The 27,154-nt window shown below is 32.6% G+C and overlaps 1 protein-coding gene across 4 annotated transcripts in view; it reads right to left on the bottom strand.

Annotated features, from left to right (window-relative positions):
- LOC145297486 (high-affinity choline transporter 1-like) overlaps nucleotides 1-27,154 on the bottom strand; it is a 279,088-nt gene that overhangs the window by 203,003 nt on the left and 48,931 nt on the right. The window contains exon 1 of one of the 4 annotated variants that reach the window (XM_080143363.1): nucleotides 22,901-23,178. The exons of 2 other annotated variants lie outside the window; for them this stretch is intronic. The gene's annotated coding sequence lies outside the window, so the exon portion shown is untranslated. Of the gene's footprint in view, nucleotides 1-22,900; nucleotides 23,179-27,154 lie in introns of those variants that run through there. One more of the 4 variants, XM_080143362.1, reaches the window with a different exon arrangement.

Here is a 27,154-nt window from a genome sequence, read left to right as displayed (position 1 = left end):
GCTAGGTAGTAAGTTATAAAATATATATGGCAATTAAGCTACACAGAATATTCCGTGTTTTATCCATGCTAGAATTCATCAGGCTTATGCGAGAAGTTGTGGTAGTCTCGCGTTTTTATATACACACATTCTATTGAGTTTTTTGTAAGCCAATCAGCTTTCTAGTTTCCACCGCACCCTTCCTAATCAGCAAATGAGCAGGCACTTACAGGACAAAATCCCAGTTGACCTCCGGTTCACCCCTTCCTTTGTGTGTGCTATTTTAGCGGGGAGCGCGTATATATATATATATATATATATATATATATATATATATATATATATATATATATATATATATATTATGGCAGTAGAGTTTAGTTTCCTAGAAGTACATCCAATGAAACAACATGTGTCTACTAAAAAGTGCTCAATGAGCAAACAGAGCAGGTATATTACATTTAATTATACAAACATTGGTAGCTACATATGTGCACACATGTTTCTGTAATCATCCGTTATTGAGAAGATTACATCTTCAGGCAAAGAATGTTTTCAAGGGTAATTCTTAGCCTGCAGATGTAATCTCCCCAATAACGGGTGACTACAGAAACATGTATGCACATATCTAGCCATCAATGTTTGTATAAATAAATTTTATATATATATTCTTGATAAGTTTTGGTTTCGGTTTCGATTCAAGCTGATGCACCCAAGTCATATGAATGATTAATAATGATGTTCATTAATATATTTTTACTTAAGCAATTTTTATTTTATATTTATGCTTCTTCATTTATTTTAGACTATCAAACTATTTTAGATCTATGCGAAACTCATTTAAGTAGGATAAAAAAGACAAAATATTTTCGTTAGATCGATAGTCTTGTGGGTAAAGTGTTCACCTTCAGTTCCAATATTTATGCAATCATAGGTTCAAATCTCACACAATAAACTGTTTTTTTTTTTGTGTTTCGATAAAGCCAATATCGATCATAATCGTCAACCTAAATATATATTTTTTTAAATGGGTGAAGAATATATAAAAATTGTTCTTAACTTATAATTTTGCCTGTAAAGTTCAGGATGAGTTGCACAGCTGGTAGAATGATTACTGAAAACTATTATATACTTAAATACCAGCAATGGGCGAAACAATTGTGTGTGAATATTGTTAATAAAACTGTACCATTTTTTTTTGAATGAACATAATAATATGTGTCTGTCCCTGGTGAAGCACTATGTCATAAAAATATGGTTCTAGTATTGCACTATTGAGCTATCTTAAAGATCTTTGTGTTATTTTCATGTATATTTGAATACTAAATTGGATAACTTTTTTTTCAATTGTTAAAAATGTATATTGAAACATGTGTAAACAGGAATACACACACACACACACATATATATATATATATATATATATATATATATATATATATATAGAGAGAGAGAGAGAGAGAGAGAGAGATTTTAATGTAGCTTCTCGTGTTAGGGTAGGTCGATAAGAACTTATTAAATATGCATAAAATAAAAATTAGAGCGCATGAAACTAAAAATCTTGAAAAGAGGTTTGGCTTAAAAGAAAAAGACATAAAAATATCAACGACAAGGAGGATCAAATTAATAACCTAGAAAAACAGATAGAAATATGATTGTATTTGTGTAACCATATACATTTCAATGACTATTATTGTCCTTATTTACTTGCCTCCCCACGAGGGCAAAGTTAAACACAATCCAGCTCTCCAAAAAGAGTACTTTGGATAGGAACAAAAATAAAAATTGTCTCAGTCATGAAGGATTTCTCTCTCACTAATCGAGGACAAAAAAGGTGAAGTGAAGCATCAGAACAGATACTACACTGTGATCTTGGCCCGAAGGCTACAGTTGCATTGATCCCTTGGAATCGTTGTTTTGGTTGTTTTATGGCATATCAACTCTTTTCAGATTATTTAATGTTAAATCCAGTAATTTCGGAAAAAAGTTTTTATGTTTTAAGTTCTTTATATCTTCAAATATTTATTCATGGTGTTTGATTGTTTTGTTTTAGAGTATGTCAAGTCTTTTTGTGTTCAGTTATTTTAGTAAAATTTATGCTTCATGTAGTTTATATCTTGAAATATTTATTCATGGTGTTTGGTTTGGTTGTTTTGTCGAGAAAAATTGCTGTTTTTGGTTTTGCAGAACATGACCCGAAATAAAGAATAACATCAATGTTTGGCACATTCAAGTTAGAAAGCCAATATCTTCAGACAGCCTGATTTGATAGCATCAGGGAAATTACATAGTATTACTGATCATCAGAATTGCATATGACTCGGATCAATCAATAGATTTCAATCGAACTCACTTCTGATGATCCATAAAGCTGATACTGTAACACTGCAATAGTTTCTTAAGCTAAGTGTTATTCACATTTATTATTGATATAGCTCTATCAAGTCCTTTGTTTGTCGAAAATTGCTGTCCATATTCGATTTTGTTCAGATTGAGAAATTGGTTTTCTTCTAATTATATATCTCTTTATATATAAACTTAAATATGTGTATCTCTCTCTCTCTCTCTCTCTCTCTCTCTCTCTCTCTCTCTATATATATATATATATATATATATATATATATATATATATATATATGAGCAAACAGTTAATAAAATATGTTAAAAAACACTTTGAAATGAGTTAAAAACATATTTAATCTGAAAAGGAAACACTAGATAAATGGATAGTCCTTAATCCGCGGAGTTTCGAAGAAATACTCTCCTTCTCATCAGAGGGTAGGAATTAGCAAAATGCGGGATTGGATTTTGCATGCAGAAGTATTTGATGAAACAACAAGTAAGTCAAAGATCTTACTTGAAAAAAAATATATATATATATATATATATATATATATATATATATATATAATTAAATAATAGTTATTCTTTTCTATCTACAGACACTAGTGTTTCATGCTTATGCAATCATCAGTGTAGAAGGTGAAAATTCCTATTAGTCAGGAGATTCGAACGCAGCCACGAAGTGACCTTTGACTAATTTATTTTTTCTATTTTTATATATTTGTTATGAACTGATCGCAATCATTATAAATTCTGGAAAATTTGTTCTCAGTAGCACGGTTAGTAACAGGAGCACATTCTCACTATTTAGCAGGTGTGCCCATCTAAACTCGCATCCGCCCCCCCACCCCAAACTTTTTAAAAAGTGACATATAAAATATTTCGAAAAAAAGAATTGCTCTAAATCAAATTTGGTTTTAAATACATTTTTAAAAGAATTAATGCATACACAAGCATAACAAAAATATGTATGTGCTGAATAAAATCTCAAACTATTAAATTTATTATTGTGAATTATGGAATATATATCCTAAGTAACAGGGTGAATAACTTAGACACATTTTACTTTTATTATAAGTTATTCAAGGGATACCACTGAAATCATACCATGATCCCTAAATTAAAAACAAGTCAGCCTCCAAACAAATTAGGTACGAGGCCATTCCATGATTTTGATTCTAGAAAATGTTTTAAATTCAAAGCTTAAGCTTAAGGGGTCTTAAAAGAAAATGGAATTCAAGGAATCTTACTTCATTGGTGTCTAAGGACTATAGATAAAATTCAATACAAAACCAAGATTCTACTCAAATCTGATGTATTTGAATTTTCAAATGGGAGGTTTATATCATCTAAAATTATGTAAAATACCCCCAAAAACTATAATTTGTGGAGCATTTATAATCGAAGTCTAATACCTATTGTAAATTTTCATGAATGTCTTCTACCCTCTCCACCCTTTTTATGTAAATTGCTTCAGATAAGGCATGAAGCCACTTAGTGTAAAAAGTTAACAAGAACGAAAGATAATTATTGCAAAGACAGGACTGTTACCACGTTTGCATAAAACTAAATTAAACTAAATATAGTACACAGTTGGACCCCTTATGCAAAGTAGTTGTGTTCCAAAATTCATAATCCCCATTGAATTACATTCGGTTAATTAGTTGAGGAGTTAATCTTGTAGATGCAAATATATAAACCTAAAAATACCTAACATCATACAGAAATTTCTATTTCTAGATATCGTCTTGAAAGTTATGGCTTCTACTTCAATTCCCTCTCTGTCCCCTCTTTAGTATGGCGCGGGAGTAAGACCAAATTGCTTTGCTATAAACTTGGCTATGATCAATAATCAATCATCTATTAGATCGTTATTTCTTAATTTTATCAATTATCTATTATGGAGAGCGTTTAGTAAGAGAGGTGAATCAAATGGGAAAACGGGTATTGTTTAGAAGTAGTCATCACTATTTACTTATCTAGTCCATAAAAAAAGATTAGTGTGTATATGTGCTAATTTGGCTCACATTTAAATCCTGTCAAATTTCTACTCTTTTGAAAATCTCTCAAAAGTGAAATTTCAAAATTTGTATTCCTCATAAAATATATAATTTATTGAATAAATGCTGACCATTTCATTAAAATTGAATAATTCTTTGAACTTTGGTAATTTCATGTTTCCCCGGCTATATTAACATGCAGAAATTTAAATATAACGTAAATAAACACAATACCCCTACTTAGGATGTCCCTTATAACGCTAGCCCCTAATCACAGTAGCCCTTCATGTCTCAGTGACCTTATTTTAAGTGAATAAAAGTAAAAAATAAAATTTCATTTTAATATTGCCTAACACAAAGGTAACTATATTTTGAGATTACGATATAGTTAAAGAATATTTACATTTTTTCTGAGTTATATTTAGTGTATTTTGCATGTGTGCTCACACCGGAGAGCATTCTATATCTTTACAAAGATACAATTCATACGTGCATGGAGTATTGTTGCCACTTCTGGGCTAGTGCATCTACCACTAGTCTCTTTTTGGAACCTGTCCAAGAGTGAGAGACTAGTAGTAAATACACCAATTAGAATATAGTGGAGTGTTATGTTATTATTAAATACTATGCTATTAGCTTTTCAATGCTATTGTCGGGTTTAATGTCTGTTTGACATGTTGACATGTGTTCAATGCTACTTCATGAGGGAAGATAGGAAAAAAAAATTATCACACAGAGCAGCATGGTCCTAAACAATTTCGTCCACACAACCCGACAAGATCCTGAACACCTCTGACAATCCCAAACGACTCTGTTGATTCAAACCGAGAACACCAGAAATGATTCAACACGATATGTTACTGAAGCAATCTTGGCAGTTACTCTCCAACTGACTCTGGTATCGGATTTTTATAGCCCTTGAATGAACTCATTTTCGTTGTAGATAAGCCCTGACAGACATTGGCATACAATTCTTGAGCGCTTCCACACATGCTTGTCACTTTAAACGATTTTCACAAATTGATTTAAAACTAACCTATCTCTAACCAGATCTTTATTTACAAGGGTCGTTCCAAAAGTAAAGCCTCCTTATTTTTAACTCAAAAAGTTGAAGAGCTACGAAGACATAAATAGTACCATTAAAACAAGACATCTTTTGTGCTCAAGAACATAGTTTTGTACGTGGTCATCATCATTCTCAGGGCACTTTTGCCAGCAATGGATGATGGTTGTGCATGGGCGTCCAAAGCATGCTTTGTTATGTGAAGGTAGTTTCAAAAGTAAAGCCTCCTATTTTTAACTCAAAAAGTTGCAGAGCTACAAAAATGAGAGAGGTACTATTAAAACAAACAACTTTTCATGCCCCAAAATTTATTTTTCTACATAGTCACCACCATTTACAATGAACTTTTGCCAGAAATTCAATGTTGCATCTCTGCTTCTGATGCACGTCCATTACAGAGGTTGTTTTCATAGTCTCACAATATCAATATCTGCAACAGAGAGATGAAACTTTGAGGTCATGAATGTATAAGTTCACTCATCATGACAATACAATATGCAATCCCCTATGATCCTCGGAATAAAAAAGACACCCCTCATATATCTTTTTCTCTCAAATCCAGCTTTATCACTTCCTCCCATGTTTTCCTCGGCATTCCCCTGCTAACTTTGCTATCTCAACTGTTGTACATCTACTATCCAAAGAACTCTAATTCATTCTTTCAATGTGACTATATCAATGAAATTTTCTGTTTTGTACACATCTCACTCTCTTTCTTTCTCTCTCATATATATATATATATATATATATATATATATACATATATATATATATATATACATATATATATATATATATATAAGTAGTAACACTTTTGTGTGTCAGTGTATACAACTCTCTTACAGCCCACACCACTGGATCAATCATGACCAAACCTGACATGATGATAGTCTCCGACCTAGGAATGATGCACACCATTTCTCAGGGTCACGGTCAAAGATTAAGATCATATTTGGTGCAGCGTTTTATAAACTCCCCCAATCTAGGAGTGGTGCACACCAAGTTGGGGTTCGCCACTATCCTACAGGCTGCCACTATGGCGGCGGCCAACTTCTTTGTGAATTTGAATCAGATCACCCTGCTCCACTCCCATCCCTCAACCAATTGAACAAATGTTTACCATTGTGATTCTTTGTAACTGTTTCAATTTTTATGATAAGCTAGCAGGGAGACCCAACGTTGCCTGGGATTTAATGATGATCAACGAATATTTCACACTCCTATATTTTTATTGTCATCGAAATGCATGAAATCGCCCATGCAGTAACTTAGTTCAAAATATATGTTATTTTACATTGAACTGTAGAGAACCTCATGTTTCTTTTATAAAAGTATTTTATATAAACTTCTTTCCAGTTAACAAAAAAAAACATTCAGAAATTTATGTGTGAAGTTTGAACCTACAGACCACGTCATGCAAAAAAAAAAACCTCCAAAAACATGCTATCCACACTATTACCCACAGTAGAATTTTCATGGCCCATTGTATCATTGTTGCTAAGCGACGACATGGAGAACATGGCTTTACCAATAATAGATGAATTAAAATAACGGTTTTGGTTTTCGAGTATCTGTAATTATCGAGGGTATTCTAAGACAAAACTTAACTAAGATCACTCCCAGACTTATACACTTAAGTTCTGTACATTTTAAAGAAACTCTGTTCAGCTGTTTCGGAGTCTATAAGGTATGAACTCACACACACATAGACAAAGTTTCATTTATATAATTCTAGAGATATTTAAATCAAAATATTATTGAAGAAATTTGCTAGTAGTTTAACTTTTGCAGCAATGCAAGCACATATCCTTCTTATTTGGATATTTAGCTGAGATTATCATATCCTTAATACTAGATAGATTTCTTTTCTTCTATAAATATGATCTTATATCAAGACCCTTCAACCAATAACTACACTTCTCACCTTCTAATCTCTTCCCACATTTCTCTTCTCTCTCTTTCCTGACCAGAGGTCACCATCAACATTTCCTAAGCTTAATCTTGTTGGTATCGAATCAATTCCTATCACTTGGATCAATAAGCACGAATCTATCCACAATTTCTATAGCAGTACATCAATGATTTCATACCAACTTCGGTACAAATTTTAATTTTAATTTATTTTTAGTTGTTATTTTTTATACAATTTATAATCAGGTGTGTTTCCTTATTTTTTAGTCACATTATGTCAAATATTATGTGTATGACATTAGATTGCATCGAATAATGATCTTCTAATTTGAGTCGTTTAAAATGTGCTGAGTCACCCCTCAATTACAATTACTTCCAGGTTCATTATGGCCGGAAGTGACAGTGCTTGTCAGGATCCTACTTATATGTCTGGTGGTATACACATAAAATATGTATTATGAATTTGAGAAGGAGAAGGGGGTGAATGATGATCGTAACAATGTATTATTTATTATTGCTATAAAGCTCTATCTAAAAGGATATCACGCTCTGCGTGTGCAAGGTCAGCTGTCACTTGAATATCTTTAAATCGTTCATCTATGAAATTCATCTGAATTTCATTTTCAGAAAGAATGTGTGTGCTGTCGCTTCTAATATATCTGATTGGTTAATCACTAATGTTAAGAGTTTTATATCCTCTAAAGAATTCCAACAGATACCAAACAACTGTGGTTCATACCCGAATGTGCTATTATCATTGTTCACAAAAACCATTATAAAATTATTATTAACGAAATAGATACTATGAAACTGAAGCTGTTTTCAAAACTGCATTTGTTATAGAAAATACAAAATAGTTCTATGCCAATCAGTTAAAACCAAAGTTGATGAACAGGAGGTGGTTCTCTGGAGTTTTAGAGAATAATTAACAGAGTACTGAACAGATGTAAGACTTCTTTCCAATCATCATTTATGTTTTGGTGTGGTTTTCTTAACATTTAATAAAGTCAGTTTTTTTGCAAAAAAAATATACTACAAATTCCACCCATTTAATAACGATTAAAAAAAATAAATAAATAAAAGCAACACTGAATAGGGTGGAAGGCTCTTCATTTATTTCTTTTTTGAGGAAAAGTTCGAATTTTATATTCGTTAGAGATATTAGTTTTTTAAATCTTTAATCTTGTATAGGTAATGGCCGACAGTCTAGCTGCAGATGAAGGACTTCACACGTAGGCGTCAATATGTTAGAATCCATCAATATTGAATTATTTTCCCTATGCTAGAGGTTACGCAAAGAAAAGGCTTCTACCATTTAACCCCTAGCATAGGGAAAATAATAATCAAAGAACAAAATATCAAAACAGATCCTGGCTAAACCGTTTTTCCTTACATATTTCAACAAAATGAATAAGTTTACAGAAGAAAAAAAAAATGTACATATTTATTTTAACGCATTTTTAAAAGTGTATATATAGACATCGAACAACCCAACCTTCCCATACGCACGCATATGTTTGTCCTTCCCGACATGGGTAGGATTCAAGAACTGTCTTTTTCGCACGATCTATGACTTTTTCTTTTCTTACATTTTTATTTTTTATTTCAATTATCCTGAAGATGTCCTCTGAAATAAGGACGAAACGTTGATTTTTTAATAATTTCATTCGGTTTTTTATATTTTTCTCATAACATATCTATCTATCTATCTATCTATCTATCTATATATATATATATATATATATATATATATATATATATATATATATATATCCATATATATCTATATATCTATATATATATCTATATATATATATATATTTATATATCTATATATATATATCTATATATATATCTATATATATATCTATATATATATATCTATATATATATATATATATATATATATTTATATATCTATATATATATATATCTATATATATATATCTATATATATATATCTATATATATCTATATATATCTATATATATATCTATCTCTATATATATATAGATATATATATATATATATATATATATATATATATATATATATCTATATATATATATATATCTATATATATATCTATATATATCTATATATATATATCTATATCTATATATATATATATATCTATATATATATCTATATATATCTATATATATATCTATATATATCTATATCTATATATATATATATCTATATATATCTATATATATATCTATATATATCTATATATATCTATATCTATATATATCTATATATATATATCTATATATATATCTATATATATATATATATCTATATATATATATATCTATATATATATATATATATATATATATATATATATATATATATATATATATCTATATATATATATCTATATCTATATATCTATATATATATATATATCTATATATATATATAATCAACATATCACAAACTTAGCACGTGTCTAAGCCGCCTTTTTGCTAGAAAATCCACAATAATATGAACAAACATTTTGATGTCCAACTCCTGACCTATGCCCCTCACTATAAATTTGGTCTCTATCACAATGCGTTTTTATGCTTTAATTACAATATATCTTATGTGGTGTAAACTAAAGTAAAAAAAAAAATAAGCAAACACATGTTCAAGTATTACCAACACCTGATTTTTTTTATTAAAATACGACTTATATTCTAAAATAGGTCAAGTATGCAGTATCCTTGTAAAGGACATTGCTTCATTGTTCTTGCTACCCATCATGTAACATTTGAATCTTCTAACTAAAGTATATTATAGATCACATATACTGCATGTAGAAACACTTCTCAGACCACACTCAAAAACTTCCTTGGTGACTTCTAAAAACCTGACATTAGTGTGACAAGCCCTTACACACACACACACACACACACACACACACACACACACACACACACACACACACACACACACAATTATCTATATTATCACAAAATATATAAAAGAAATATACAAATAGAATTAACTTAAATAGTTCGCCTTGACGCTCTCAGCATAAAATCAAGAGCCTAAACCATTTCTGAAATTGCCTTTTCACTATTGATTGCAGTATTTTGCTGGTCCTGTGCAGTTCTAGGGGGTCCATTCTCCCAGACTTGGCCTTCTCTCTATGAAAAATGGCTAGTTTATTGTTACTATGGGATGCCGGGGGTCTGCCCAGGCATTTTTTGCAGGCGAGTGTGCTCCTCCTCAGGTGCGCTGGTTTTTCACTCCGATATATTCCGACCCTAGTGTCTAATCTACATGCTGCAGGAAGGAGATAAATATTACTCATCAAGTTTGTTCTTCAAATTTTCCACATCAGCGCTATTTTTAACTTCATTATGCAATTTGTTTAAAAAAATATATATTATCTATAAATCAATTAATGCTAAACATGGTGTTTGTTTTGATCAATATTGTGGTTTCAAATTTCAATAAAATGATATATATTTGAATATACATATATGCAGCTGTCATTTCATTGTTTGAAAAATATGGCTAAATAGGAAAATTGCTCTTCCGTACAATTTGCTGTTATAGATGTTTATCCATTGATTTCAAAGACATGATTTGATACCGTTATTAAACTTGCAGTAATAAATATCAAAATCTTTATTTAATAATTTGAACATAATCACGAAATGCAGAAGAAATGTCCTTGTAAAAATGATGACCCATAAATAAACAAAACAATGTTGAGGTTATTTGATATTAAAATATCTATTTTGAGTTGAGCAAATATATCAGATGTAATAATATATCTATTTTGTACAGCTTAACTAACGAACACAGGCTGAAATAACCTTGTCCTGAGTCTTAAAAGAAATGTGCCTGGTTGTGAGGATTGGCTGCAACTTCCTAAACTGTCCCCAAGCAATACAACAGCAGACATTGATAGCCCGTTCGCAACCACCACCAGTATCCAACATGTCGCCCAGATAGCAGAAAGTAATTTAAAAAAAAAATCAACTGTTAATGAGTCTGATAACCGCAACGCTACTCTTCTTGCTTTTGCTCTTAATTTAAATTTATGACGATTTGTTAGAAAAGAAGCAATTTCTTGTCAATCAAGATTTTCAAGTTGTAAAATATAATTTTAGAATACAAAACATTAACGAACTCATCCTTCACAATAATGACAAAGACATAAATGCACAACTTAACTGTATATGTTCAGAAATAACACCAACATTTCAAGCAATGATTTTCTCAAACAATTGTTTTTCTCCAGTTGGAAAAATGGGTCAAAGTAATCTTACTACTTCATTCCCTCTCATTTTATCTCTATCTCTACTATTATATAAAAGTCTTTGTGGTGTGTGTGTGTGAGAGAGAGTTCCTTCCTCATAGGTTCCAAAACGGCTGAGCCTATCTTTTACAAATTTCAAACAAAGCTAAATTTATATGGCTGTAAGTGTTCTTAGATGTTTTGTACAGCAATTCATCTGATAAGTATCCAAAATCAAACAAATCCTATCTAAAAACTAATCTTTCATATCTTATAAATAAAAGAGAATAGGGAAATATTCTATGCTACATAGGTGTAACCTTGGCCGGTGTAACATAAAATATTCGCCTGTAAAAATTATTTTTTTATCTAGAAGAGAAGAAAGACTATTTTTAAGATCGTCAAGCCCAAATATTAAATGATGTGATATTGTAAACAAATACAGACGGTATTTGATGAACGACATTATCATTATTATTTTTTATTTTTGTTTGTTTTTTGCATATTAGTCCACCGGGCAAATTATTCCTTGTAATATATAATAATCAATAGAGGATTGATTCTATAATAATACATATGTAATTTGCATAAATTAAAATATCATGTTTAGGCATATTTTACGACCAGGCAACACCGAGCATCCAGCTAGTCTTGAATAAATAAGAGACATTTATGCAAGTAAATATTAATATGCAGATGCTGACAAGTATTGATTTGCACATTTATATACAGAATTGAATCGAAAAATTATGTTTGTTGTTTCTAATATAAAATTTTTATATTATTAAAATGTATATGAATGTTTTGTTACTGATCATTTAGATTGAAAAAAAAAACTTATCTTAGGATTTTAAGAATTCGAATAAAAAATGAACTCATCACATACAAGTGAAATGAGCTATCTTCTATGGACAAGCTAACTTTACACATCTCTCAATTGAGTTTTGTCCTGGATATGTTCTTAAATTCGATGGTGAACTTCCAATTTGGGACCTTTTCGACAGTACAGAGTTACTCGTTAGTTGATGTTTTCCTCAGGTCCATTTGGACTTGAAGTTGTAGTGCGTGATAGGGTTTCATCATTATCATTGTACTCACTAGGAGTTCTAACACAGGTGGTCATCATCAAAAATTACTCACTGATAATAACTGGTAGTATTCCCTGTGTAACTACAAGTCTCTTCAAATTTTCAGTACTTTTCACTTTGTAAATGATTTTCCATTAACATAGCAGCCACTTACCATTGATTTATTGTTGGTAACGAACATTAGTTTTCACTGGGATTTGGGTGGCGATAAGCCTCCCCATAGTTTCATTTCTCTCCACACTCTTGGGGTCTCGTTCTTCCATCCTCCTTGACCCTTCACAACTATTTTGTGTGGAATCAGCCGAGACGGATGCCTTTGGGTTTTTTATACAATATTCATTCTGCCATATTGTTTTAATTTTGTTGCAGTTTCTTTGTGGCTGGTTAATGTTTATCATCATCATCATCATTATTATTAGTTTCTTTTTTCATAGTTTTTCTTTTTTTTTACAAAGGAGTCACCACTTATCAAGGTCCAAAGGCCACTTGAGGATAAGTTAATGAATATAAGGAGATAGTTTAGTAATCGTTAATGGTGTAGATTAGGCAGAATTTGGATTATTTAAGGGGGCGGCTCAACAAGAACTTGTTTACATTAGACTTGAAGGCTACCATATTGTAATCGACCGGGAAGCAGTCCTAATAAGTGGTGACTCCTTTGTAAAAAAAAAGAATATCTGCATTTAGATTTTATCATTATTTTCGTGGCAAGTGCTCGTCTGAGCTCCAATCTGCAGTTCTCCATTGCCTGACTTTCACGAAAAACACTAATCTAGCTAAAACCACTATCAATAATTTTCTCTACTCTTTATCTGTGTCTAAACCTAAACGTAGATTCCATGAACAAAGCATCTTTCTTAGAACTGCACGCCTGTGGAACTCTGTTCCATTTTCCTGCTTTTCAATATGGTTGTCTTCAAGTTCAATGTGAACAAGTTCTCAATGAGCCATCCTCTTAAGTAATCCAATTTACCAAATTTTCACTACTAACGATTACTACGACATTTCCCCATTTACTATTGTATCTCTCTCATCCTCGAGTGGCCTCCAGGCCTTGATAAGTGGTGTCCCTTGTGTAAAAAGAAAAGCACAGATAGAGAGTGGGGATAATTGTTCATAGTGGTTGTAGTGGTTGTCTACAGAGTTTATCAGGCATGCCTACACAGTGTGATGACATATGAAAGTGAAACATGACCAGTGAGGGTTGAGGACATGTATTGCATGGAAAGAAATGATATGAGAATACTATGGTGGATGTGTAATGTGAGTCTTAAAGACATCTTATAAGCTCAGCAGAAGATTAAATCTGGGCAATATAAGGAGATGTGTGGAGAACAGAAAACTTTGTTAGTGTGGCCATATTGAAAGAATGGGTAAGAATTCTTCAGTCAGCAGATGTAGAACAGTTAAGAGAACAGATCCTGTTTACAGGGGAAGGCCAAGGAAAACATGGGAGGAGGTGATAAAATTGAAATTGAAAATAAAAATTTGATAAATAAAGACCTGGACAGGGATAAGTTAGTTTGGAAGTCAATTTTTTTAAAGTCGTCCAACACATGCCATCATGTAAAATGGACGTTAAACCAACTATGATTATAGTGATGATTTTGTCTTTTAGTTTGATGCTAAGGTTAGACATTTTGTGAATGACTTCCAACTTCTCCTCTCTGTTGCCATTTCGCTTGTGCCATCTATCAGAGTCAGTTTAGCATCAAATGATCTCCATCCCATCATGTCTTAAACAACCTACCACATGGCTTTGAGCCATCCACACAAATGTGGGAAACACTTTGGAGTATTTTGTATAACTGACAGCGATTGACATAACCGTGTTAACTGTGACGTTGTTGGAGTAAACAGAACGTTTACAGACAGCAAAATAAAATATCCTGTTAGAATTCTGTTAGAATTGTAATAAGACTTTCAGTTTAGCGGAGGATTTGAAGCAACAGTTAAAATTTTATCTAAGAAAGGAGATCACCATTTGCTGAGCCAACTTACTTGCTCTGTATGTGGATTATCCTGCTTACAGGCTTGTAAAGTCATTTCAGGTGCTACATGAGTTATAAATCATGGCACTAACTATATAGGTTTTGTTTAGGTATTTTATGATTTATGCATGCATGTAATATTTTCATGTGTATCCTGCGTAAAAGAATATGTCTTTTAGGTTAAATATGTGATCGCTTAAATGTTGGCATTGTGGATAACTACTCCAAATCGTGTGAAGAGCTGAAGTGGCATCTAAACATATGCAATGGTGCAATAACTGTGACGAGTTGAGACTTGATTGCAGAGGTTGGATGTGGAAGATTTGCAAGATTGAAGAGTCTAATGCTAGAAATGCTGAACAATTAAGTGTGAAGCACTGAGCAGACAGTCATCATGTATAAATAACGATAAACAACGCCATAAAAATGAAATAATCAGAAACAAGAGAGAAAATTGTGTTTTCACATCTTCTGTACTATATAAACTTCATCAGAAGAATTATAAATTTATTTTGAGAGAAAAGAATATTTTATGGAAATCGCTTCAGACAAGTCATAAAACCACTTGATGTAAGGAGTTAAAACAAATACAAGTTCCCTTTGATAAGTTTCCAGACTTGTTTGTACAAGCATTTAAAATTGTTGTAGACTCTTGAAAAGTCAGTATGTTATTGCTATACATCTAATGAGATGACTGAACAATTTTTATGATTTCAGGTTCAAAGGAACAGCTGCAGCGAGAATTGGAATACACCCTACTAAAGTCTGATTCTCACAGCTGGTGAATTTCAATTTGGACATGAGGACGTTTTAGGAAAATAATATGCAATAAAAGTCTGTTTTAAATTTGAAAAAAAAAAAAAATGCCACAGAAACGTATGGAATGCTTTAGACTGCTTTTGAACCATGTTGCATGAATCGAGCATCAGTTCTTGAGTGGCATAAAAGATTCAAGAAAGGCAGGGAGTCTGTGAAGGATGATGAGAGGCGTGGTAGGAGTAAGGAAATCAGAACATCAGAGTTGATTGGCCAAAAAAGAATTTCAAGGATAAAAATCGCTATGTGTCTATAGAGACAACCAGGGCACAGTTTGATGTCAGTGTGGGAACTGTACACACAATTATTTGTGAAGAACTAAAGATGTAGAAGATTTGTGCGAATGCACCAGTCCCCAACTCCATCCTTGTCACAGACTATTTGACCAAGATGGGTATCAAGACAGTGCCTCACTCTCCCTATTGTCCATACCTTGTTCCTTGTGACTTTTGGCTATTCCCTAAGCTCAAGGCAAACCTTAGCGGCTGTCATTATGAGACAATTGAGAAGATAAAAGAGACTGTGATTAAGATCATTGACACGCTCACACACAAGGACTTCCATGGGGTCTTCCAGAAGTTGCTGGAATGGTACAACAAGTACATTACAGCTGGAAGAGAGTACTTCATGTGTGTACTATCAATAAAAGTACCTATATGAAAAAAGTCTGGAATTTATTGAAGGCACCTCATACTATCTTAAGGTAAAAAAAAAAGTCAGTGATAAGTGTTAGATGGAATAGATTCGGATCCAGAAAAAAGCAATTCTTCCCTCTTTGTTAGAAACATTGCTCATAGAATGTGAGGATTAAAGAACAAATATAAAAGAAGCAGGAGCCATGAGGTTGCTGAAAGTAAACCCAATGTTTATTTTCTACTCTCCTTAACTACTGAGACACATGATTTGGTTATAAAAATATTTAAGATTCCAATTTAAATGTTTTTACAGCAACCCATGTCCTTTTCTAACATATGACAACCATATTGGATATGTATGACGTTATGGATAACAGATTATAGAGAATGTGAAGTGAATATTCTTTGGTCATCAGAAAAAGACCATCTTTATATATCTATCTATGACCGATAGTTGTGACAAGTAATAAGATGTTTGATAGTAAACCCGTCAGATCCACGAGAATCATGTAAAAATGTATCTCTCAGCCAACAACTGAGGGAAAGTTAATAATAAGATGGGCAGACACCTTGCACAAAGATGTCTGTAAAAGGGTATGTTCACTTGAACCAAGCCTGTGGTCGCAATAAGTGGAAGCAAAAATTCGTCATTGCAGACCATACTATAGTTTGAGATTAATGCATAAGAAAAGAAAAAAGAAATAATTCCAAGCCACACACATCTGATCAAGTCTAATGCTGGAAAGCGACAGAATATCGATTCTAAGTTCAAACATGAGCGAATTTAGATATATTTTTGGTTTCTAGAATTAAAAAGTTCATTCTCTCGGTGTTGGGGATAACTTGAATATAGTTCAAGGGAAACAACTCTGAGTTGAAAGAGTTAGATCCATCAATAAAAAGCAAAAGTTATGTGTGAACCAGGACCAAACTCAAAGAAAACCAACCTGCCTCCTCCCTTGAGGCTTGTATTTACGAATATCCGCGGACTTAGAACTAACTTAGATGATGTGTAATCATTTTTCCTTCTAAACACCCTGGATATCTTAGCATTCAGTGACACTAACCTTCACTCCTCCATTCTCTCTAACCACTTTAACATGCCTGGTTATCTCCCACTCTGCCGTAAGGACTCTGACAAACATATGCATGGGCTTGAAGTCTATATTCGTAAGACCCTCCCCCTGACTAGAGAAATAACACTAGAATCAGACGACCAGGCCTTTATATGTTTCAGACTAAATATGCAACATAATATTAGCTACCTGTATTTTCTCTCTCGTTCTCCCTCAACCCAGGACTCTACCCTAATAAACAAAGTCTCTGACAGCATAGATATAGCTCTCTCCCTCGATACTAGCGCACAAGTACATGTATTTGGTGACTTCAATGTCCACCACAGTAACTGGCTAGGATTCTCTAATTACACTGACGTAGCTGGTAGCACAACACATAGCTTCTCTATATCCCATTCTCTATCTCAGTTGGTTACATTTCCGACACGTTTCCCAGACCAGCAAGATCAACATGCCTCACTTCTAGATCTCTTTCTGACAACGGTTCCCAATGATTGTACAACACATATCCACAGCCCACTCGGGAATGCTGATCACGCTGTGATAATGGTAGAAATCAGCCTAAATTCTCGCCCTAAAACTGAAGACCCACTACTCAAAACAACGAGGTATTACAAAAAGGCTGACTGGGAAGCCATCAGTGAACTCATCAGAGATGCCCCATGGTAAAATATCTTTTCTCTTCCAGCAGAACAGTGTGCAAATGAGACCACTGAATGGTTCAAAACTGCAATTGAAGCACATGTTCCCACACGGAAATTCTATAGCAAGCCCCACTCTCCCCAATGGTTTACTTCTGCTTGTGCAGCTGCCATTGCTCAAAGGCAGCATGCATTCTGCAGATTCAACCGACGTAAGTCCAGTTCAAACAAACAGAAGTATATAGAAGCTAAAAATAATTGTAAGAGATTGATAGCGACAGCTAAGACAGATTACTCTGAAACCACCAGAAAACGCATCGAAGCACAGAAAGTATGAACCCGTGACTTTTGGAAAATCTACAACAGCATAGTAAATAATGGGCAGTCAACGATTCCCCCATTATCAAACAATCATGAGGTTGCTTGCATGACAACTGACAAGGCTAATCTGCTTGCCAGTTGGTTTGCCTCAAACTCCACACTGGACCCGGCACACCACTCCCTCCCTAACTTTCCTTTGCGGACAGACGCCACACTAGACAATTTGAAAATCACCCCTTCTCAGGTACATGATATCATAAAATACCTAGACACCTCAAAAGCATGTGGACCAGATCTCAATCCGGCTGTGCTATTAAAAAATACTCTGCCGAGGTTACTCCAATTCTCTCCAAACTTTACAATAAAATGCCTTAACAAATCTTGCTTTCTCGACTGCTGGAAAACCGCTTCTGTGGTACCAGTCTTCAAGAATTCTGGAGAAAGAACTGACCCACTAACTTATAACCCCATTAGCCTCCTCCCGCTTTTGTCCAAAATATTTGAGTCCTTAGTTAATCAAGCCCTAGTCCAGCACCTAACAGCTGCTAAACTCCTGACTGACAAAAAATATGGATTCAGGCAAGCCCGTTCAACAGCAGATATCTTAACTGTAGTCTCTGAACGTATATACCGTTCACTGGACAAAACAGGGGAGGTTAGATATATCTTGATATATCTAAGGTTTTTGACTGGGTATAGCACGATGGACTTCTAAGGAAAATTAGATCATATGGAATCACTAGAAGAATACATAATGTAATTAAATCCTTCTTAGATAAGAGAAAAATTCAAGTTGTCCTCGACTTTTGTACATCTAAACAATATGATATAAATGCAGGAGTACCTCAGGGGTCTATCCGTGGACCTCTATTATTCCTGATATTCATAAATGACCTCCCTGATAAAATTGTTTTGGAGATGGGTATATTTGCCGATGACATCACTCTCTATAACAGTTATGAGGGGAAAACAAATGAACACATATCTAAGGAAATGGCAGAAACACTAGAGGACGACCTCCAATCCATAGTGGAATGGGGACAAAAATGGATGGTCACATTCAATGCTGGCCAAGACTAAGCTTGTTTCCTTTAATAACTACAAGAAACCTTCCCTACCACCAATAGCAATGGCCCAGAACACATTGCCTGAAAGTACATCTTTTAAACTCCTCGGCCTAACGTTTACAGGGAATATGAACTGGAATAGATACATTGAGAGCATTGCCAAGGCTGCTGCAAGGAAGGTTGGCTCCCTCTACCGTGCTAGAAAACTACTTACATTTGAAAGTATCCTGTACTTCTATAAGGCCACCATTCGGCCATGTATGGAGTACTGTTGTCACGTCTGGGCTGGTGCATCTTCTTTTTTTTTTTTTTTTTTTTTTTTTTTTTTTTACACAGTGATCACTACTGCTTGCCTCTCACTCCTGGGCAGGGTTCAAAAGAGAGTCGCCAATCTGATAGGTCCTGAACTGTCATCTAGGCTACAGCCTCTGTCCCATCGACGAGATATTGCATCCCTCTGCCTGTTCTACAAATACTTTAATGGTGAATGCTTTGACGAACTGCAAACACTTGTACCTCCTTGACGTAACTACCCCGACAAACCCAACAAGCAACTAAGTCTCACCCCTTTACAGTAGAGATATCTAGGTGTAAGAAAGCCTTTTACTCCAATAGTTTCTTCCCCAAAACTGCAGGTCTTTGGAACTCCCTTCCGGGATTTTGCTTTCCCAACTGTACTGATATGCAGAAGTTCAAGTGTAATGTGAACAAACATCTGTCTACTCATCTCCCTTCATAATGCCCTGCAAATTATGTCCCTGATAGTAGCCCCCTGCTTCAAAGTGGCACTATGCCTTGTTTGGGGTGAAAATTGAATTTAAAAAAAAAAAATCACATGGTGAAAAATGTTAAATTCGAATCTCCTTATAATCAACGACTTCGATTCATTTATTTTCATTTTTTAAAATTTACCTGGTAAAACAGCCAAACATGTATAGAAGTAATTTCTACATGAAAATTGATCAATAGTTTTAAAATAAGGTCATTAATTTTAGTATGGAAATAAGCTTTTTAGTTTAAATCAGTAACTAGGTTTTATATGCAGCACAGGTTTAAATTAGCAACTAGGTTTTATATGCAGCACAGGTTTTTATATGCAAATTAATCATTAGTAACCAATTACGACATTAACTCAAACAGTCCCCATTATAACATGGATATTAGCCACTAGTCTGTAACTACCTTGCTGGCTTTAATATGGAAATAAGCTTCCAGGTTTTAATTATTGAGCAGGTTTTAGCATGGAAATAAGTTACTAGGTTTCAATCATGGCCCTGATTCTATCATGGAGATTTACCACTAAATAATTGACCCCTAATATGGACCTAAGTCACCAGTCATGTCATAATGCTGGTTATAATGTGGGAATTAGTCACTAATCTGCAATTAAAGTAATTTAATTATTATTTCTAGTTGGCTAAGTTGAACATCATTTGGAAGGACAAGGCAAGAAAGCTCAGCTCAAAGATAACATGAATTGTAGTGCCTGTTGTAGTGTAACATTTGTCAAGTAAATTTCAATTATTAATACAACACTGATTCTAACACTCTAATCACTAATCTATTTATGACATTGGCTCCAATAGGGAAATAAAACACAAAGTTTTAATGGTGATGCTGGTTGCAGTATGGCAATTAGCTACTAGTTTTCGATTACGGTACTGATTTTAACATGAAAATTAGTTGTCAATCTTCAATCACAGTGCTGCTTCAAGTATAGAAAATGAGATGCCAGATTTTAATGATAATGATGATTGTAGTACAGAAATTAGATTTCGGTTATGACACATATTCTAAATTAGTGACTAATCTTCAAATACGACATTGGTTCCAATATAGAAATAAACTGCTATATTTCAATGCCTCGTGTTTAGATATTTACACTTATATTTTAATTAATGAGATGATTTTCACTGTTATTTTAAAAACACTAAACTGTAATTGGAACTTAGTGGCTAATTTCCACACAAGAAATTACAATATAAACGTTCATATCTTTTCATAATTTTCCTAAAAGTTATCAGAAGATACTCAAATCCGTTATGGATAATTGTTTATATAAGTATTAAGAAGTTTTACAACATTAGAGATAACAAAACGCTAAAGAAACTGTAAAAACATGTTTGCTGAATATAGTTGTATGGCATACGTTATCCTATACGGTTCAGGGCAACCAAACACACATCGACCTCCATATGCCACTTCCTAGACTGAATGAGAGTGATATCATATAGTCTTAATAAAAATGTTTGCTTCCATACAAATAGATGTTTCGATAGAATATATATATATACTGCCCCATGTTATGATTGTCATTAAATATATATTAGTGAAACTCAATGGGGCTTAGTGAACATAGAAGAGTATAAAAATAGCAAATCCCCGAATGCATTATTCTATCATTCATTACAGCACGATCATTTTTTTTAACTTCAAACAAATTAAATTCGTTAAATTCATTTTAAATAGATCTTTTCTCGAATCAGCACTTATTGCAAACTCAAACATAATCAAACAATGTAAAGGTTTCTACAATTTATCTTCTTTAATTAGTAAACTTATATTAATAGAACTTGATTTTAGACAAGGGTTAACTGATTTACACCACAGAAAACAGTACCTATAATAAGTAACATATATAATCAATGAATAATAAAAACAAAGAAACACTCATTTCATTTTAATTATACATCCCACATTTGAATTATAACGTCTATATTCATCCCAAAAAGAACGGAAATTGCATATTTTTTCAAATGTTTAACGGCTATATAATGTTAGAAAATCTCACTTATTCGATTATACAATGCTATACATACTTTAAATGCTAACTTTTTTTGTTCTGAAATAGAACAAGAATATTCCTTTCACGTTACAAACACAAGTAAATTTTCAAATATTGTACTGGCATTTTATTTTTTTTTCAAATTAATCATCCTGAGGAAGTGTTCAAATAATGATGAAACGTTGATGTACATATAATTTGGTTTGTTTCTTTTTCATCTCGCCACACATGTATGTATATATGTAAATAAGCGTGTATATATATATATATATATATATATATATATATATATATATATATATACACGCACTCATATATAACCCTATCTCCACACACACACACACACACACACACACACACACACACACACACACACACCTTGTGAAAAATATGCTGAATGGTTTGATTAAAATATATGTATGTTTCATGTTTATTAATATGCAGCAATTTATACAATAAATTTCAAATTTTTAAATTGAAAAGTTTGTTTTAGACATTTTTAAAGATAATATTTTTAAAATCTATAAAAATCTCTTTTAGATCGTCTTCAGGAATTTAATTCATTATGTATTGACTATAGTTCATATATACACACGCACACACATTTCACTTTATTTTGTATTCTTTTTTAAGAAGAATAAATTGTGTAAATCATAGTTTGCATAATTGTAACCCACTTATATCGATACTTATTTAATTAATTTATCCAATTGAGAAAAATCAAATAAATATTTGCAATAAGTATACTTATTTTTGTTAAAATCTTTATGGTTGGAAAAAGAAAGCATTAATTCCTGAACTATAATAAAATCCACTTAAAATACAAGCAAAACATTTTTTTCTTTTCAGTATTAGTTTTTCATTTTGTAAAAAAACTAGGTTTTTCTACTGAATCATATACTTGTTACAAAATAATTGTAAGAAATTTAAGGTTTACTTACCTGTCTATAAACTGCTAACCTATTTACGCAAATCAAGAGGCAAGCGTTGTCTGTCTTATTGAACAAATAGCTCTTATATTTGACCACAATGCATTTTTTATAAACTTGTTTCTGTTGTGGCTTTGCTTCGATGCCTGCTGATTGTTGGTCACACGAGTTTATTATACATGAAACATTTGCTCCAACTCAAACCTTTTAGCAAATAATGGATTTCGGTGTTGCTTGATAATTGTTAATGATTTTTTGTTAATTTCAGAAATACAATTTAAAACACCAGCTGTTTGGAACATATTGTCAGTTATATGAACAACACAAGCACACACACAAACAAACAAACAAACAACAACACACATACATACACATACACAAACACACATACACACACAAACAACAATAATACACACACAAACAAAGATTTTTACAAGTAAAATCAAATACAAAATTCAACAAAATATATCAAATTAAAATTCTCATTCACATAGTTATACGTTCTACATAGACACACACATATGTAAACTGATTTTAAATCTCCTATAATGAATTACAATTTAAAAAGTATATCTTTTATTTAAAAAACAGCTTTTATGCACAGAATTAGTCTTTGAATTCTTATTATTCTTATTTCTCACCCACTAGGAGTTCTCATACTAGTTATTACCAATGATGGTTCACTTGCAAAACAGGTGGTGTTCTCTGGAGTCTGAGTGAAAATAATTCCCCCAGATTTTCAGTACTCTCCACTAATTTCTATCACTGGTGCAAATCACTTTGTTTTTCGAACGGCCGTTTATCATTAAATTCTTGTTGATAACGACTATTGTTTTTCTCTGGAATTTGAGTGACAATAAGCCTCCTCAGAATTCCAGTACTCACCATGCCAATAAAAGTCTGAATGGTGATCTCTTTTTTTGATCTTCCCAGCTTCTCAGGTCCTTTAGCAATTATTTGTCACTGTGTTTTTCTTTCCACTGTATATCTACCTAGACAGTTTCAGTTTCCTCGTGAGGATCTTAATATGTTTTATCATTGAAAATTTTACAAGGTGTCTTCAATAAGTTTCAGACTTTTTTGTACCGGCATTTAAAATTGTTGTAAACTCTTGAGAATTCAGTATGTTATTGCTATACATTTTATGAGATGACTAATTTTTATGACTTCAGGTTCAAATGAACAGCTATAGTAGGAATTGTGTATTCCAATTCCTGCTGGAGCTGTTCATTTGAACCTGAAGTCATAACAATTAGTCATCTCATAAGATGTATAGCAATAACATACTGAATTCTGTGCTCTAAGATTTTTCTTAATATTTCAGCTGTTTTATCAGTACTAGTAAATTGAATTTCAGGAACTCTTTCTTTCAAACCTGTTCCATCGGAGAGTCTATTCCACTCTTATTTAAAGTAAGAGGTTTATTGTAATACTTGTTTAGTGAGCATTAGTGTTCAGACAATTAATTGGAATTAGGAATCAGAAAAAGCGGAATTTGTAAGTGAATCGATATCGGAATCCGAAAATTTTAACTTCATTTCCAATTCCGAATGTTTTCCATTGCTAATACTAAATGATAAAATGATAAAAGTTTATTGATTTGAAACTGCCAGTAAAATTAAGATCATAATAAGATCATAATAACGAATTTAGGCATGATAAAAATAGCACAGGTAAAAATGGCACATTAGTGGATAAATAGGAAAAAATAGCACAAGTGAAACATCTAGATGAAAATCTTGGATACAATACATAAAGGGAAAACATTTAAGAAGTTTGTCAAATTAAAAAAATATATATATATATCTATATTCAAAAGTAGATGACAATCTTTAGCTAGTCTCCCCTTCTTTCAAAAAAGATTATACGTTTTTAGGCAATTACGTGTGAACCTCCTGAAAAACCTAGAGGAAGAAAGCACAATTATTTTAGAATTTAGTATGAGGGATTAATTTTGCATATAAATTTAATGTAAAATAATTACTCATTTCTGAACCAGTGTTAAACCAAATAAATTGTTCAGGGCATATAATCACAATTTATTATTATAGTTTAATTAAGAGAAATAAATATTGTGAGTGCATGTATTTTTTTTGGGGGGGGTGAATTAGAAAAGCACTTGCCTTTAAATCTACTACTAACCCTAATTCTGAGTAGTAACAGCCCCTTCCTCCTAAAAATAACAACCCTTCTTTAGACCTACCACTAACTCTAAGTTCGTGTGGCAGCACCCCTCAAAAAGCTTCCAACTCTAAAATTAACCGTAAGTTCAGATGTCAACAGACCCCCCCCCCCTTCCCAACATGACAAAAACAAGAAACTACAATTGAGTGGGTTCCTGTGAGAAGGGAGCTTATTTTCCGTTTAAAACTATATAAGATGGAACCTACCCCCTCAATAACTTGGACAAATCGATATTATTTGTTTAAAAACAACAGAGACAATACTTACAGTATTTATTATAAAATATGAACTTGCGTTTAACTCCTATTTACAGGAGTGCACCTAGCTTTCTTTCTTCCTGAAAATACTTTTAAAAATCGATTTTATCTGTTTGAAAGCAACAGAATAAATTTTAAAAAGCTATGAAGCGCTTATTCCACTGAAACTTAGAAAAATCTCAACTTTATTTGCTTGAAAACAGTAGACTAAATAATATTATTTTGATTCCTCGGACTACTGTTCTCATATCAAAGATTATTTTACAATGTTTCTTTGGGTGCATTTTGTTGAACTGAAGAATTTTTGTATTGAACTTTTTTCCTATTTATTCAAGTGTATCTTTTTACCTGTGACATTTTTCCGGTGCCATTTAAAACCTGTGACATTTTTCTGTTCGCCGTTATTATGATCAAAATACAATATTTATGTAAAAAAAAAAAAAATGAAACTTTGTATAAATTCGTTAGGTAACCTTTAAAAATGTAGCTGCATTTACAAGTTCTAAAAAATGTTTAAAAATTAAAACAATATCTTTTGTCATTATATATATATATATATATATATATATATATATATATATATATATATATATATATATATATAATGACAAACACTATTAAAAAATTAGAAAAATGTTTTAAAAAATTTAATTCATTTATTTTATGTTGTTAGGCTTTTGTTTGGTTTATAATTATATGTGAGCTTTGTCCATTGGGCTTTTGTCCGATCTTTCTGAATTGGGAAACCTGACTATTAAGTAAATATTTAGAAATTTAAAAAAGAAGCGGAATCGTTAATTGTATCGGAATCTATAATTTAAAATAGAATCAGTAATTTTATTGGAATCAGGAAAAATAATGAAATCGTTCCAAACGTGTCTCTTCAGCGAATTTAAAAAATATTTTTTCTATTGCATTTTCACCCCAAACGAGGAACAGTGCCACTTTGATGTAGGGAGCTACATAATTACATGGATACTATGTAGGGAGTTGAGCAACAAGATGTCTGTTCACATTACACTTGAACTTCTGCATGTCAGTACAGTCGGGGAAGCAGATACCCGGAAGGGAATTCCAAAGTCTAGCTGTTCTGGAGAAGAAACTATTAGCGTACAAGGCTTTCTGGCATCTGGAGATCTCTACTGCGTAAGGGTAGGATTTTACTGCTTATCTGGTTTGTCAGAATATTTATGTTGAGGGGGTATAAGGGCTTGTAGTTTGTCGTAGCATATACCATTAAAATACTTGTAAAACAGGCAGAGAGATTTTGGTGATGGGACAGAAGCTTAAGCTTAGCTGACAGTTCAGAATCTATTAGGTTGATGACTCTCTATTGAATCCTGTCCAGGAGTAAGAGACTAGTAGCAGATGCACCAGCCCAAATGTGACAACAATACTCCATACATGGGCGAATGGTGGCCTTGTAGAGGTACTGGATACTTTCAAGCGTAAGTAACTTTCTAGCACAGTAGAGAGAGCCCACATTCTTTGCACCAACTCATGTTCCCTGAGAACGTTAAGTTGAGAAGTTTAAAGGAAATACTTTAAGGTAATGGTTCATTAGCCATAGTTATTGGTGCTTGGGAAGGTTTCTTGTAATTATTAAAGGAAGCAAGCTTAGTCTTGGCAGCATTGAATGTGACGATCCATTTTTGTCCCCATTCCACCACAGACTGGATATTTTCCTTTAGGATTTCCACCATTGCCTTAGATGTGTTCATTCATTTTTCTCTTGTGCCTGTTATAGAGCATGGTGTCGTCAGCAAATATGCCCATCTCAGAGACAATTTTATCAGGGAGGTCATTTATGAATATTATGAATACT

Source organism: Euprymna scolopes, chromosome 18 (assembly GCF_053919585.1).
Source record: "Euprymna scolopes isolate OS-2025 chromosome 18, ASM5391958v1, whole genome shotgun sequence".
NCBI lineage: Eukaryota > Metazoa > Mollusca > Cephalopoda > Sepiida > Sepiolidae > Euprymna > Euprymna scolopes.
The sequence above is the reverse complement of the archived record's forward strand: the minus strand, read 5'-3'. Positions and strand labels throughout refer to the sequence as shown.